Source organism: Sus scrofa, chromosome 2, assembly GCF_054392235.1.
Source record: "Sus scrofa isolate SSC_HxYL_T2T_F1_AM1 chromosome 2, Sscrofa_HxYL_maternal_Yorkshire_Landrace_v2.0, whole genome shotgun sequence".
Classification (NCBI taxonomy): Eukaryota; Metazoa; Chordata; class Mammalia; order Artiodactyla; family Suidae; genus Sus; species Sus scrofa.
The window spans coordinates 61963640-61981221 of record NC_139384.1 but is presented as its reverse complement, the minus strand read 5'-3'; the positions used below and the strand labels follow the sequence as shown (position 1 = coordinate 61981221).

The 17582-nt window shown below is 38.1% G+C and overlaps 1 pseudogene; it reads right to left on the bottom strand.

Moving 5' to 3' along the window:
• Positions 1–3858: 3858 nt before the first annotated feature.
• LOC100516070 (olfactory receptor 2T29-like) overlaps positions 3859–17582 on the bottom strand; it is a 31796-nt pseudogene continuing 18072 nt past the window's right edge.

Here is a 17582-nt window from a genome sequence, read left to right as displayed (position 1 = left end):
CTGACTGGTGTGAGGTGGTATCTCATGGTAGTTTGGATTTGCAGTTCTCTTATAATCAGCGATGTTGAGCCTTTTTTCAGGTGTTTGCTGGACATCTGTATATCTTCCTTGGAGAACAGTCTATTCAGGTCTTTTACCCATTTTTCTATTGGTTGATTGGCTTTTTTGCTGTTGAGTTGTATAAGTTGCTTATATATTCTGGAGATTAAGCCCATGTCTGTTGCATCGTTTGACACTATTTTGTCCCATTCTGAAAGTTGTCTTTTTGTTTTCTTTTGGGTTTCCTTTGCTGTGCAAAAGCTTTTCAGTTTGATTAGGTCCCACGGGTTTAGTTTTCCTCTAATTTCTATTGCTTTGGGAGACTGACCTGAGAAAATATTCATGAGGTTGATGTCAGAGAGTGTTTTGCCTATGTTTTCTTCTAGGAGTTTGATGGTGTCCTGTCGTATACTTAAGTCTTTCAGCCATTTGGAGTTTATTTTTGTGCATGGTGTGAGGGTGTGTTCTAGATTCATTGCTTTGCATGCAGCTGTCCAGGTTTCCCAGCAATGCTTGCTGAATAGACTTTCTTTTTCCCATTTTATGTTCTTGCCCCCTTGTCAAATATTAACTGACCATAGGTGTCCATAACTGACCATAACTGACCATCTGGGTGCTCCTATATTTGGGGCATATATGTTGACGATAGTAACATCCCCTCCTTGGATGGATCCCTTAATCATTAAATAGTGTCCTTCTTTGTCTTTCTTTATGTCTTTTGTTTTAAAGTCTATTTTGTCTGATATGAGCATTGCAACTCCTGCTTTCCTGTCATGTCTATTGGCATGAAATATTTTTCCCACCCTTTCACTTTCAATCTATATGTATCCTTTGTCCTAAGGCGAGTTTCTCGTAGGCAGCATATTGAAGGCTTTTGCCTTTTTATCCATTCAGCCGCTCTGTGTCTTTTGAATGGAGCATTCAGTCCATTGACATTTAAGGTGATAATTGATAGATGATTGTTTATTTCCGTTTTGAACCTTGTGTTCCAGTTAATTCTATGATTCTGCATTCTTTCTTTCTTTTTTTTTTTTTTGGTTGCATTGTCTACAATTATTATCTGTTTGAGTGGGTTTTTTTTTCATTTTTTACGAATGCGATGTTTGATTTTGACTTGTGGTTGCCCTGTGTTTTAAGAATGCTAACCACTTCCTGTAAGTGTTTGTTTTGGCCTGATGGTCCTGTAGGTTCAAACACTGTATTACTATACTAAAATTAAGAAGAGAAACAAACAAACAAAAAGGGGTCTATTTATTTCCTTACTTCTCTTGCCCACATTTTATGATTTTGAAGACTCTTTTTTTTCTAAAAAGAAAAAAAAAACATTAAAAAATGTTATTTTGTTTGAAACATGTTCATGATTAAATCTGTATGCTGGCTTATTTGAGTGACTGCTCTCTAATTGTGGTTTCCTCAATCCTAGTTCTTCCTCTTTTTTTATTTTTCCTCCCTTTCTTTCCTTCCTTTCTTTTTGGTTTAGAGAAGCCCTTTCAGTGTTTCTTTTAGCCTGGGTTTTGTATTGCTGCATTCTTTTAGCTTTTGTTTGTTGGAAAAAAATTTTATTTCCCCTTCTATTTTAAATGATATTCTTGCTGGATAGAGTAGTCTAGGTTGCATATTTTTTCCTTTTAGCACTTTAAATATCTCTTGCCATTCCCTCCTGGCCTGTAGAGATTCTGCAGATAAAGTTATTCTGTCACATATCCTTATGGGGGTTCCCTTGTAGGTAACATTCTGCTTTTCTCTTGCTGCCTTTAGGATCCTCTCTTTATCACTGACTTTTGCCATTGTTATTATAATGTGTCTTGGTGTGGGTCTATTTAGGTTCAAATTGTTTGGGGCCCTCTGTGCTTCCTGTATCTTGAACTCAGTATCCTTTAGATTTGAGAAGTTTCCAGTGATAATTTCTTCAAATATATTTTCCATCCCCTTATCTTTTTCTGCTCCTTCTACAATTCCTATTATGTGTAGATTGGCCTGCTTTCTATTATCCCATAGGTCTCTTATATTGCTTTCATGTTTTTTGATTTGGATTTCTGTCTGCTGGCCTGATTGGGTGATTTCCATTATTCTATCTTCCACATCACTGATTCATTCTTCTGCATTATTCATTCTGGTTTTTACTGCCCGTAGTTGAGTTTGTATCTCTGCAAATGAATGTTCTAGTTTTTCTTGGCTCCTCCTTCTATTTTCTAGTTCCTTCCTGAGGGTGTCTGCATTACTGTTCATTTCTTCTCTTAATTCCCTCAGTATTTTCACCATTTCTCTTTTGAATGCCAGGTCTATCAGACTGCAGAGATCTGTTTCATTGTTGGCTACTTTAGGTGAGTTCTCCTATTGATTTAACTGGGGGTGGTTTCTCAGCTTCTTCATCTTGCTTGTTGTTTTCTTTTTCCTGGTAGAGTTGTACTCTCCGTGGCTGGACAATGTTTGCCTTGGCACTGCTGTGGAATGTTTCCTGAGGGCTGGCATTGTTGGTCCATCTTCTTTGTGGCAGCATGGCTTTTCTGCAGGGTGGGTGGTGATGACAGGGTGTCTCTGAAGCAAAGGAGGACTTCCTGAGTGCAGACAGGACTGGGAGTTCTGCACCACGATGGAAGCTGATTTCACTGGGCTGGGAAGAGCTTGCTCTGGTGTTTTTCGGCTGTGGGGCTCTTGCAGGGGGCTCGTGGTGCTGCGCAGCTGTTTCGTGGGAGTGCAGCTCCCCTGAGGGCAAGAGTGGCTAGCTGGGCCACTATGAACACAAGAGGCTCTTCCCTAGGGCAGCCCAACTCAGAAGGTATGCCTGAGAATGTAGGCAGATTTTTTCATGGCCTGGCCAAGCTTGTTCTATCTTTTCTAGGCTGCAGGCCTTTTCCCTGGGGCTGGCAGTGTTTGGTGCTGCTCCATGGGAGTGTAGCCCCTCCAAATGGGCAAGCTTGCCAGGGCAGGGACAGCCCCTGAAGTGGTAGGCTTCCAGAAATTGTTGAGGCCAGCCCTCCCAGATGGTAGCCAGCCCCAGGTCCAGCATGTGCATAAGGGTGGGGAGGGATGCACTGGGAAGCATAGCTTTCTTATAGCTGGTGGGTCAGTGAACTCGCTGTGTCATGGGGAGTATTCTATGGCAGCCCACCCCTCCGCCTCTCCCCTCCCCAACACTGGTCCCTTGTCTCTCCCGCAGATCCAGCTCTTCCCCCACGTTCCCTCTGATGTGGCTTTCCACTTCTCTGCCCTTAGTGTATTGCTTCCTCCCCCTGCAAAGCTCTGCTTTCTCATCTCCCAGGCAGTCTCTGCCCATCAAACTCCTTCCTAGACCCCCCCCCCAAGCAGTCTCTGCTCCTCCTACCCCAGCCCTTTCCTGGGGACTAACCTCTGGAGCTGAGGTCTTGGTGTCCAGTGCCCACCCAAGCGTCTCAATTTTTGTTGATTGTACCAGTAGTTCAGATGATCTGTTTGGTTTTCACTCTGTTTTTCAGAACTCTGACTTACTGCTGCACTCTTCTCTGCCTCTGGAGATTCCTCTGGTTTGGTTTATCTTTCCATCGAGTAGTTGACTCTCCAGAGCATGGGATCACTTTCTCCTCCACAGTTCCCTTGTGGGAGCACCTGTCCAGTTCAGATTAACCTTCTCTCACTCTCCTCTTTTCTCTTGTTTTACCTAGTAATGTCATGAGATTCTTGCCATTATTGAGTTTAGGTTCTTCTGCCAGTGATTGGATGCTGTTCTGGGCAAGTGGTTTAACCTGTAGATGTGTTTTTTTGTTGTTATGTTTGTGGAAGAGGGCAAGCGTGTCCCCCTACTCTTCCACAATCTTGCCTCCTCCTGAACTATTTTTCTACCTATGTGGTTGATTGGTTTACACGGCATCCTTGTCCAGACAGTGATTTCTGCTTGTAAGTTCCAAACTTTGAGGCTGGGACCTCCTGTGTTCTCCAAGGTTTAAGTCTGCAGATGGTTTCTCCTAACGACTTTGTCACCTGGTTTCCCATAAGACTCTGAGAGTGCACATCCTGGAAGACATTGGATAGTGGGAAAAAATATAAAAAGATATTTCATATTTTTTCTTACTTCTAGTGAAGTTCTCTGGCAGCTGCAGCTGCAAGATTCAGTATACCAAAGGCAGCTTCAGTGTCATTGGTTAGATACAGGCCTCTGGGTTGCATCAGGGAATAATCTCTACCAGCAGCCCCAGAATGCAGCATCTCCATCAGCTCAGTAGTGAGGGTTACAAGGGGCTCCAGAATTTGGCAAGACTCCCAGGCCTTTAGTGACAACACTTCCTTTCCCTTTTCCCTAGCTTTCACTCTAGCCCGTTGATATCCCTATAACCAATCTCTTTCATTAAGTCTCTTTAATTTTAAATGTGTGAATTGTGTCTGAACACTAAATAATGAGTGTTGTCACAATTTAATATTTAACATTCTGAAGTGAATTACACATCAATTACAATGTTCATAATATTGAATATTGTGTTGCATTCACATTTCTAAATTATAAATCGTATTGTGATAAAAATGCTCATATAGAGTTCCTGTTGTGGCTCAGCAGGTTAAGAACCTGACTACTATCATTATGATGTAGGTTTGGTCCCTGGCCTCACTCAGTAGGTTAAGGATTTGGCTCTGCCACAAACTGCAGTGTAGGTCAGATGAGGCTTGGATCTGGCAATGCTGTGACCTGCAGCCACAGCTCCAATTTGACCCCTACACAGGAAATTCCATATGCTGTTTAAAACAGCAACAACAACAATAACAAAAACCTCACATAGAAAGTATCCACTGAATATAATTTTCCCTAAGATAATACACCATAGGATACAAAACGTTTCAATTTCTTCACATAAAATACTGAATTGCTTTTCCAAAAACAGCTTCATATATTCTACAGTATCAGTATTCAATTTTATGTGCTTTACTGTCCCATTTTGATAAGCACAGCATTGTTTAAACTGTCTTTCTTGATTACTAATATGTTCATATAACACTTTCAGGTTTATAAATCTATGCTTATGTAAAATTTGTTTTATATCCTCTACATATTTTATATTGAATTTTTTATTGTTATTTCCTCAATACAATTTTTTTCCCACTGTACAGCATGGGGACCCAGTTACACATACATGTATACATAATTTTTTCTCCCATTGTTGTGCCTGGTTGCATGTATCTAGGCAACATTCTCAGTGCTACACAGCAGGATCTCATTATTAACCCATTCCAAAAGCAATAGTTTGCATCTATTAACCCAAAGCTCCCAATCCATCTCACTCCCTCTCCCTCCCCCTGAACAACCAAAAGTCAATTCTCCAAGTCCAGGATTTTCTTTTCTGTGGAAAAGTTCATTTATGCTGTATCTTATATTCCAGATATGTGATATCATATGGTATTTGTCTTCCTCTTTCTGACTAACTTCATTCAGGATGAGAGTATCTAGTTGCATCCGTATTGCTGCAAATGTCATTATTTCATTTTTTATGGCTGAGTAGTATTCCATTGTGTATGTATACCACATCTTCCTCATCCAATCATCTGTCAGTGAATATTTAGGTTGTTTCATGTCTTGGCTATTGTGAATAGTGCTGCAATGAACATGCGGGTGCATGTGTCTCTTTTAAGGTAAGTTTTGTCTAGATATATGCCCAAGAGTGGGACTGCTGGGTAGTTCTATGTGTAGATTTCTAAAGTACCTCCAACTGTTCTCCATAGTGGCTGTACCAGCTTATATTCCCACCAACAATGCAGGAGGGTTCCCTTTTCTCCACACCCTCTCCAGAATTCATTATTTGTGGACTTATTAATGATGGCCATTCTGACTGGTTGTGAGGTGGTATCTCATAGTAGTTTTGATTTATATTTCTCTAATAATCAGTGATGCTGAGGATATTTTAATGTGCTTGTTGGCCAACTGTATATCTTCCTTGGAGAAATGTCTATTCAGGTCTTTTGCCCATTTTTCCATTGGGTTGTTGGCTTTTTTGCTGTTGAGGTGTATAAGTTGCTTATATATTCTAGAGATTAAGCCCTTGTCAGTTGCATCATTTGAAACTATTTTCTCCCATTCTCTAAGTTGACTTTTTGTTTTCTTTTTGGTTTCCTTTGCTGTGCAAAAGCTTTTCAGTTTGATTAGGACACACTGGTTTATTTTTGCTTTTCTTTCTGTTGATTTGGGAGACTGACCTGAGAAAACATTTGTAAGGTTGATGTCAGAGAATGTTTTGCTTATATTCTCTTTCAGGAGTTTGATGGTGTCCTGTCTTATATTTATGTCCTTTAGCCCTTTGGAGTTTATTTTTGTGCATGGTGTGAGGGTGTGTTCTAGTTTCATTGATTTGCATGTAACTGTCCAAGTTTCTAAGCAATTTTTGTTTAATAGATGATATTTCCCCATTTTATGTTCTTGCCACATTTGTCAAGGATTAATTGACCATAGGTGTCAAGGTTTATTTCTGGGTTCTCTATTCTGTTCCATTGTTCATTATGTCTGTTTTGGTACCAGTACCACACTGTCTTGATGACTGTGGCTTTGTAATTTTGCTTGAGATCTGGGAGAGTTATACCTCCTGCTTGGTTTTTGTTTCTCAGGATTGCTTTGGCAATCAGGGTCTTTTGTGGTTCCATATAAATGTTTGGATTGTTTGTTCTAGTTCTGTGAAAAATTTCCTGGGTAATTTGATAAGGATTGCATTGAATAATCTGTAGATTGCTTTGGGTAGTATGGCCATTTTTACAATATTAATTTTTCCAATCCAGGAGCATGAAATATCCTTCCATTTCTTTACGTATTCCTCAATTTCCTTGATTAATGTTTTACAGTTCTCAGTATATAAGTCTTTCACATCCTTGGTCAGGTGTATTCTGAGGTATTTGATTTTGTGAGGTGCAATTTTAAAATGTATTATATTTTTGTATTCCTTTTCTAATATTTCGTTGTTGGTATACAGAAATGTGAGTGATTTCTGAATGTTAATCTTATATCCCAATACTTTGCTGAATTTGTTGATAAGTTCAAGTAGTTTTGTGTTTAGTGTTTGGGGTTTTCTATATATAGTATCATGTCATCTGCATACAGTGACAGTTTTACCTCTTCTCTTCCTATTTGGATGCCTTTGATTTCTTTTGTTTGTTTAATCGCTGTGGCTAGGACTTCCAGTACCATGTTGATAAACAGTGGGAGAGTGGGCATCCCTGTCTTGTTCCAGGTTTTATTGGGAAGGCTTTCAGCTTTATTCCATTGAGGATTTTATTTGCTGTGGGCTTGTCATAAACTGCTTTGATTATGTTAAGGAATGTTCCCTCTATACCAGCTTTGGTGAGAGTTTTGATCATGAATGGATGTTGGACTTTGTCAAATTATTTTTCTGCATCTATTGAGATGATCATGTGGGTTTTGACTTTTCTTTTGTTAATGTGGTGTATGACATTGATTGATTGGCATATGTTGAATCATCCTTGTGAACCTGGGATGAATCCCACCTGGTTATGGTGTATGATATTTTGATATGTTGTTGGATTTTGTTGTCAAAATTTTTGTTGGGAATTTTGCATCTATATTCATCAAAGATATTGGCCAATAGTTTTCTTTTTTAGTGGTAACTTTGGTTTTGGAATTAGGGTGATGGTGGCATCATAGAATGTCTTTGGGAGTGTTCCTTCTTCTTAAATCTTTTGAAAAAGTTTAGGTGGAATAAGTATAATTTCCTCTTTGTAAGTTGGTAGAATTCACCTGTGAAGCTATTTGGTTCTGGACTTTTATTTGTAGTGAGTGTTTTTATGACATATCCAATTTCATTTCTAGTGATTTGTCAGTTCTGTTGATCTATTTCTTCTTGATTCAGTTTTGGCAGGTAAGACTCCAGAAAGTTGTCTATTTCTTCCGTGTTGTCAAATTTGTTGGCATGTAATTTTTCATAATATTCTCATATTTTTTTTGTATTTCTGCAGTAGCCATTGTGCTTTCTTCTTTTTATTTTCTTATTTATTTGGGTTCTTTCTTTCCTTTTCATGGTGAGTCTAGACATGGGTTTGTCAGTTTTGTTTACTTTTTCAAAGAAAGTAGAGAAATAAATAGATTCTTTTTATTTTAATGATGTGTTTGAGCCTACATGGCTCTCAGGCTAAAGCAAGCACTTATAGGCAGGGGTTAACATACTTAAAAAACAGGGCAACCACAAATCAAAAGCTAACATTACATTCATGAAAAGTGAAAAGAAAAGTATTCAAGCATAAAATAAATGTACTCCATCCAACAAAAAAAGAAAAAGGGAAGAATGTAGGAATATAGAATCAATCAAAAGCTAACATTACATTCATGAAAAATGAAAAGAAAAGTATTCAAGCATAAAATAAATGTACTCCATCCAACAAAAAAAGAAAAAGGGAAGAATGTAGGAATATAGAATCAACTGGAATACAAGGTTTAAAATGGCAATAAATAAACATCTCTCAATAATCACCTTAAATGTCAATGGACTGAATGCTCCAATCAAAAGACACAGAGTAGCAGATTGGATAAAAAAGCAAAAACCTTCAATCTCCTGCCTACAAGAAACTCACCTTAGGGCAAAGGATACATACAGATTGAAAGTGAGGGGATGGGAAAAGATATTTCTTGCCAATGGACAAGACAGGAAAACAGGAGTTGCAATCCTCATATCAGACAAAATAGACTTTAAAATGAAGGCCATAAAAGAAGACAAAGAAGGACACTATTTAATGGTAAAAGTAACCATTCAAGAAGAGGATATTATAATCATCAATATATATGCCCCTAATATAGGGGCACCCAAACACCTCCAACAAATACTAACAGACATAAAAGGAGAAATTGATGGGAATAAAATCATAGTAGGAGACTTTAATACCCCCCTCACATCAATGGACAGATCCTCTAGACAGAAAATCAATAAAGCAACAGAGATCCTGAAGGAAACAAGAGAAAAGTTAGACTTCATTGACATTTTCAGGATGTTACATCCAAAAAAGTCAGAATACACATTCTTCTCAAGTGCTCATGGAACATTCTCAAGAATTGATCACATACTCGGGAACAAATATAACCTTGGCAAATTGAAGGGTATAGAAATTATTTCAAGTATCTCCTCTGGCCACGATTGCATGAAACTAGAAATCAACCACAGGAAAAAAATGAGAAAAAACTTACTACATGGTGACCAAACAACATGCTACTAAAAAACCAATGGGTCAAGAAGGAAATTAAAAAATACCTCAAGACAAATGATAGTGAAGAAAAAACCACTCAAAATCTATGGGATGCCACAAAAGCAGTGCTGGGAGGGAAATTCATAGCAATACAGGCCTTTCTCAAAAAAGAAAAATCTCAAATTGACAACTTAACCCACCACCTAAATGAATTAGAAAAGAACAAACAAAACCAAAAGTCAGAAGGTAGGAAATCATAAAGATCAAAGAGGAAATCAACAAAATATAGACTCAAAAAACAATAGAATACATCTATATTGTAATTTTTAAAAATATAAAATTCTTTATATATTAGGAACATTAAATCTTTCTTCTTAGTACTATTTTCTCAAGTTTTATTTTTATATTGTGTCTCATCAGAATTTTTTAAAGTATTGAATTTATCTTTTTGGGGGTGCTTTTTAGGGCCATGCCTTTGGCATATGGAATTTCCCAGGCTAGGTGTCTAATTGGAGCTGCGCCTGCTGGCCTACACCACAGCCACAGAAACACAGTATCTGAGCTGCATCTGTAACCTATACCACAGCTCATGGCAATGCTGGATCCTTGATCCACTGAGCAAGGGCAGGGATCAAGCATGTGTCCTCATGGATGCTAGTCAGATTAATTAACTGCTGAGCCACAATGGGAACTCCAAGGTATTGAATTTAATATATGAAATTTAATGATTTCTTCTAGCACTTTTCTATTTAGAAAATCCTCCCATTTGGCTATAATTAAAATATTCAAGTTTACATTTTTTAAAGAATGAGCACGAGAATATCTTTGTACACAACTTCTAATACAGCAATAATTTTTTTGGGGGTGCAACATGGAATGCATTTCTAACATGATTATTTTCTTGCAGAGATTAATTAAAGACATGCAATGAGTCTTTCATTTACTCATTCCAAAGTGTTTATTCACTGCCACATATATGTCAACCTCTATTCTGGATTCATGAGAGTTGAAAACCAAGAGTCTGCCCTTCTAGAGCTCACATTCTAGTAATCAATAAACTACTAAAGTAGTAATGCCATTTGTTCATAACTTCGGTGAATAAATAGTAAGGCAGTGTGAAAGGATGAGAATCATGGGGATATCTCTTTGATACTGACTGGTTAAGACCTTTTATTCAGAAATTTCTTCAGATGCAGGAATGAAACAGGGAGCCAGCCAATAAATATATGGGCAGGGATTTTTTTTTTTACCTTTTATTTATTTATTTTTCTACAGTACAGCATGGTGACCCAGTTACACATACACGTATACATAATTTTTTCTCACATTATCATTCTCCATCATAAGTGACCAGACATAGTTCCCAGTGCTACACAGCAGGATCTCATTGCTAATCTATTCCAAAGGCGATAGGCTGCATCTATTAAACTGAAGCTCCCAATCCATACCACTCCCTTCGTCTCCCCCTTGGCAACCACAAGTCCACGATTTTCTTTCTGTGGAAAGGTTCATTTGTGCCACATGTAGATTCCAGATATGAGTGATATCATATAGGAAAAAAAAAAGATAAAAGCCCTGAAACAGAAAATCACTTTCCATGTTTGATCAGCTGCAAGAAGTTCTGTGACCCCAGAAGTGGTGAGAGAGAGAGATGGGGACACATAAAAATGGAGGTTTGAGATTAACCCAAAGCAGCAAGTCCTCCATGATTGAGGTACTGTTGAAGGACCTGGAATGATAAGGGTATATTTAAGGAAATTCTTTTTTTAAAAGTAGTACACAGCATCATCATAAGAAATCTTTATATTTCCCAGCAGAGGGAAGAAAGTCACTGATGAGAGGAGAAATGCCATTGATGCTGTGTTCTGGTTGACCTTCTTTTGCATAGCTGTTCTCATTCCAGTGGTTTTCATGAGTGGCCCAAGAACAGTGGACATACTGACCTGTGGATTCATTGGCTCCTATTTGGTGGTCTTGGCCATTGACAGCTACTTGTACATGATCCTTTCTTACATCACTTTGAATGTAACCAAGAAAATGTTCCACATGGATTTTGGCAGAACTTTCATAAACGTGCCTTTTTCAGATGAATGACTTTATTACCTTGGCAGTATGGGGGATTCTGGCTGTAAGTGGATTTACACTACAGATTCAAAGAGAAGGAGGGCAACAATTTTTCCTTCCCTACCAGTACAAGTTATGGAAGTGTGAGTGTGAACAAACAATCTGGACCCCAACTACCACATCCTGCCACTGAGAGAGAGCCACCAGAAAGAGAACACCCCTGCTTCTGTAAATGCCAGACAGCTTGGTCAATATGATCTAGAGGTACTACCCAGCACCACTGCAGATTTAGTGTTTCTGCCCAGGTGCTTCAGCAATCTCTGGGGCAAGTCTGCCAAGAAACCTGCTTTTGTATCTGCTTTGTACAGTATTGTGATGTATTTATTTATAGAGGGTAAGGGTATGCCAGGGAGGTAACAATAATCCTAAGTGAGAGTGAAAATGATGCCAGAAAGTTAGGGAGGTTTTCCCTTATTACAAAATACTTAAGAAATTACCTTTTGGTCTATAAATATATGCCAACTCATTACATTACATAAACATACACAATAAATTTTAAAAAATGGTTCTCCTGTAGCCCTGGTGTTTTCTTTTTACAATTCCTTGAACAATTCTCTCACCTGAATCTGTCTAAATTCAAGGGTTCCAGCATGAAGAGTGGTTTTATTTAAGGGTTAGGCAATTTTTATTTGCTACTGTTTTTGGAGGTTTAGGGATTTGAAAATGTACCATTGAAGTTCAGAGTAAAAAAGAGAAAGAACTAACTTATTATCTTACTAAAACCAGTCTGATTACTAAGTCACACATTTCTTACTACCATATATTATCCAGAAGTACCCTTCTTTTATTTATTTTTAATTGTGGTAAAATACATATTTACCATGCCAATCATGTGTAAGTGTATAGCTCAGTAGGTAGCCCTCATCTTTGCTTTTTATTGCTTAAAATAATAATTTAAATAGCTAAATTATTTCAATTATTTGAAAATACCAAGTTATACAAATAAAGGAACTTTTATATGAATGATCTTTTTATATTCCAGATAAAATATGGTTTCACTTTCTTTTCAAGGCTTTTAAAAATAGTGTTGACCACTGATTTCTAATTTTAACTTCATTAGATGTCATATGAATTGTTTCATTTTTAGGAAACAAATTGGTCCTAGCATTGTCTTCTAGTCCCATTAAAAAGGAAACATTTTGGAAATTTGCATTTTGTAGTTCTTTCTGCTAAACTAGTTGTTAGAACATAGGTGTGAAATACAGTTTCAGTAAATTTCTGTATGAAGCCTTTGTATTGTCTGTTTTCAAATGATGAGGAGGGATTCAGAAAGGATTAAGGTGTTTAAGGGAGCTGGTTTTAAAGTGGACCTTGGATTCTGCAAGGAGAGTCTATTTGGTTTTGACTTTGTTCCACTGCAAGAAACTGCCAGGTTGCCCAGTGCTGAATCCCTACTCCTTATGGTCTTTTACTGTCAGACCCTTGGCTGAGGTTCTGCCTTGAATTTTATGACTCTGACATGCATGAATGCCTTGAGGTCTGTTATGGTTTTTGCATTCCCATTTGTGAGTTAACAACTATTTAAATTGTACTGCTTTTAAAGTATTTCTTTCTTTCTTTTTTTTCTTCTTTTGTCCACACCCATGGCATGTGAAAGTTCCAGGGCCAGGAATTGAACTTACACCACAGCAGCACCCAAAGCCACAGTAGTGACAATACTAGATCCTTAACTTGCTGAGCCACCAGGGAACTCCTCCCCCTTTTTTAAAGAGTTTTTCAAACTATAATATGTATTTGATGTTTCAGGTAACTGAAAAAGTTTTGACTTCTGCTTTTAAAAAAGTGTTTGTAGAGGCTGAAACAAAGTGGAAAATATATATAATCATTTTTACATTGAAAAGTTATACACAGGTGTTGTTTAATATTTATTTTGTAACCTTCACTGTTTCTATGACTTCAGTAACACTTAAAGTAAATGTGTGTGTTTTTAAAAAATAATTCACAGCTTATAAAACTCAACAGCAAAAACACCAACAACCCAATGGAAAAATGGGCAAAAGACCTGAATAGACATTTCGCCAAGGAAGATGTACAGTTGGCCAACAAGCACATGAAAAAATCCTCAACATCCCTGATTATTAGAGAAATGCAAATCCAAACTACCATGAGATATCACCTCACACTAGTCAGAATGGCCACCATTAATAAGTCCACAAATAACAAGTGCTGGAGAGGGTGTGAAGAAAAGGGAATTCTCCTGCACTGTTGGTGGGAATATAAGCTGGTACAGCCACTATGGAGAACAGTTTGGAGATACCTTAGAAATCTATACATAGAGCTTCCATATGACCTTGCAGTCCCACTCTTGGGCATATATCCAGACAAAGCTTTCCTTGTAAAAGACACATGCACCCTCATGTTCATTGCAGCATTATTCACAATAGCCAAAATATGGTAACAACCCAAATGTCCATTGACCCATGATTGGATTAGGACGATGTGTTATATACACACAATGGAATACTACTCAGCCCTAAAAAATGAAATGTCATTTGCAGCAACATGGATGCAACTAGAGACTCTCATATTGAGTGAAGTAAGTCAGAAAGAGAAAGACAAATACCACATGATATCACTCATATCTGGAATCTAATACACAGCACAAATGAACTTTTCCACAGAAATGAAAATCCTGGACTTGGAAAATAGACTTGTGGTTGCCTGGGTGGATGGGGAGGGATTGGGATGGATTGGGTGCTTGGGTTACTAGATGGAGACTACTACATTTGGAATGGATTAATAATGAGATCCTGCTGTGTAGCACTGAGAACTATGTCTGGATTCTTATGATGGAGCATGATAATGTAAGAAAAAAGTATGTATACATGTATGTATAACTGGGTCCCCAAGCTGTACAGTGGAAAAAAATTGTGTTGGGGAAATAACAATAAAAAAATTAAAATTAAAAATAATTCACCATATGGATTTTGGATTCTTCTGTACTATAAATTCTAACAAAGGTACATGGAATGTTCCTGAATTTTTTCCTATACCATAAAAATGCACTGGCACTGAGGACTGTAAAGACACGGTGTAACTTTTCTTGAAGGGAGGAGAAAAGCTGTTAAATTTTTCAAGTTAATTTGTGAGTAATAAGCCATTTTGTATAAATATTAAATAATAAACACCTACTTTGAAACAAAAACAGAGGTACAAAACTCATAAGACTGCACATGCCTTTAGAGAAGGGAAAGAAGTAACAACGAAAAAATGGTCCATTTTTTCTAACTTCTTTTTAAGTTGACATATAGATAATTTACAATATTGTGTTATTTTCAGGAGTAGAGCAACGTCATTCAGATTATATATATATATATATATGTATATATATATATTATTTTTAATATGATTTTTCATTATAGGTGAATACAAGATATTGAATAATTTTCCCTGTGCTTTAGAGTAGTTTTTTGTTTATATATTTTATACATATTAGTTTGTATATATTAATCCAAAACTTGCAATCTCTTCCCCCCCCCCCCACTATTCCCTCTGGTAACCATAAGTGTGTTTTCTATATCTATGAGTCTATTTATGTTTTGTAAATAAGTTCATTGTTATAAGGTTTTCATTTTATCTTTTTTTGTCTTTTTGTCTCTTTAGGGCTACATCCAGGGCATATGGATGTTCCCAGACTAGGGGTCAAATCAGAGCCGTAGCCACCAGCCTACTCCAGAGCCACAGCAACGCACCATCCTATCTGTGTCTGTGACCTACACCATACCTCACAAATGCAAGATCCTTAACCCATTGAGTGAGGCCAGGGATTGAACCCAAGTCCTCATGGATTCTAGTCAGGTATGTTAACCACTGAGCCACAATAGGAATTCCTGTTATAACTTTTTTTTTTAGATTCAATATGTCTGTAATAGCATATGAGGTTTGAATTTATCTGTACAACTTACTTCACTTAACATGACAATCTCTAGGTCCATTCATGTTTCACAAAATGAAATTATTTCATTATTATTATTATTGTTATTATCATTATTATTATTGCTTTTTAGGGCTGCACCTATGGCATATGGAAGTTCCCAGGCTAGGGGTCCAATCAGAGCTACAGCTGATGGCCTAGCCACGACCACAGCAACAAGCGATCTGAGACCCATCTTAGACTTATATCACAGCTCATGGCAAAACTGGATCCTTAACACATTGAGTGAGGCTAGGGATCAAACCTGCATCCTCATGCACACTAGTCAGTAATCAGATTTGTTTCCACTGAACCACAAAGGGAACTTCCTATTTCATTTTGTGTGTGTGTTCTTGGATTAGAAGAATCAACATTATCAAAATGACTCTATTATCCAAAGCAATCTACAGATTAAATGAAATCCCTATCAAATCATAAATGGCAGTTTTCACATAACTAGAACATTTTTTAAACTTGGAAAGAAAAATGACAACAAAATAGCCAAAACAATCTTAAAAATGGTCATAGAGGAACCATGCTTCCTGACTTCAGACTATACCACAAAGCTTCAGTAATCAAAACAGTATGGCACTGGCACATAAACAGAAATATAGATCAATGGAACAGGATGTGAAACCCACATAGGGGAATAAGATGGTGGAATAGAAGGACTGGAGATCAACATCTCTCCTAAAACAACAAAATTCACAACTAAAGACTGAGCATTCTTCACCCAAATGGACCAAAAACCTTAAAAAGGATATCCTACTCCAGAAGAAAAAGAGGAGGCCACATCAAGAGGTAGGAGGGGTGATTTGATGATATAAACTACCACATACCTCCTGGGTGGGAAGCCCCAAAGAATGGAAACTAACTGGTCCACAGAGACTCACCTACAGCCTACAGGAGTTAGAGTTATGAGCCCCACATTCAACTCTCACATGTGGGGATCTGGCATGGCGAGAAAGAGCCCTGGAGCATGTGGCATTGAAGGCCAGTGGGGCTTGTGTGCAGGAGCTCCACAGGGCTGGGGGAAACGGAGACCCATTCTTAAAAGGCGCACACAGACTTTCATGTGCACTGGGTTCCAGGGCAAAGCAAAGTCTCCTTGGGAATCTGGGTCAAACCTGACTGCAGTTCTTGGAGGACATCCTGGGAAAACAGGGGTGAACATGGCTTGTTGTGAGGGAGGGACATTAAAAGCAAAGCTCTTGGGGATATTCAGAAGAACTGACGTTCTCTGGAGGTGGCTGTTTTGGGAAAATCTGGCCCCACCCATCAGTCATCTACTGAGAAGCCCCAGGGCAAACAACAATCCAGGCAGGACCACAGCCCCACCCCTCAGTAAACAGCCTCCCTAAAGACCCCTCAGGCAAACAGCTGCCTCTAATCACATCCAGAGACTAAGCCCCACCCACCAGAGGGATCAGAATTGGCTCCACCCACCAGTGGGCAGGTATCAGTCCCTCCCATCAGGAAGCCTACAGCAAGCCCCCCACACTGACTTCAGCCACAGGGGGGAAGACATGAGAAGTAAGAGAGGGTACAACTCTATTATCTGTAAGAAGGTCACCACACCAAAAACCTATGAAAATGAAAAGACAGAGAACTATAACTCAGATGAGGGAGAAAGGAAAAACCCCAGAAAATCAGCTAAGCAATGAGGAGATTCTCAGCCTCCAGGAAAAAGACTTTAGACTGTTGATGCTGAAGATGATGCAAGACATTGGAAATAAACTAGAGGCAAAGATGGATAACTTACAGGAAACACTAACCAAAGAGATACAAGATATAAAACTTAAACAAGAAGAGATGCAAAATACAATAACTGAAATAAAAAATTCACTAGAAGCAGCTAACAGCAGAATACAGGAGGCAGAAGAATGAATAAGTGAAGTGGAGGACAGATTAGTGGAAATCATGGATGTGGAACAGAAAAGAGAAAAAAGTCTGAAAAGAAATGATGAGAGGCTCAGACAACTATGGGACAATGTTAAACACACCAACATCCATATTATAGGGGTGCCAGAAGGAGAAGAGAGAGAGAAGGGGACAGAAAAAATATTCCAAGGGATAATAGCCAAAAACTTCCCTAACATGGGGAAGGAATCATTCATTCAAATCCAGAAAGAATGAGTAACATATAAAATAAACCCTTGAGTAACATATAAAATAAACCCAAGGAAGAACACCCCAAGACACATATTAATCAAACTGACCAAAATTAAAGACAAAGAGAAAATATTGAAAGCAGCTAGGGAAAAGAAACAAATAACATACAAAGGAACCCCAATACGTTTATCAGCAGATTTTTCAGCAGAAACTCTGCAGGCCAGAAGGGAGTGACATGATATACTTAACATGATGA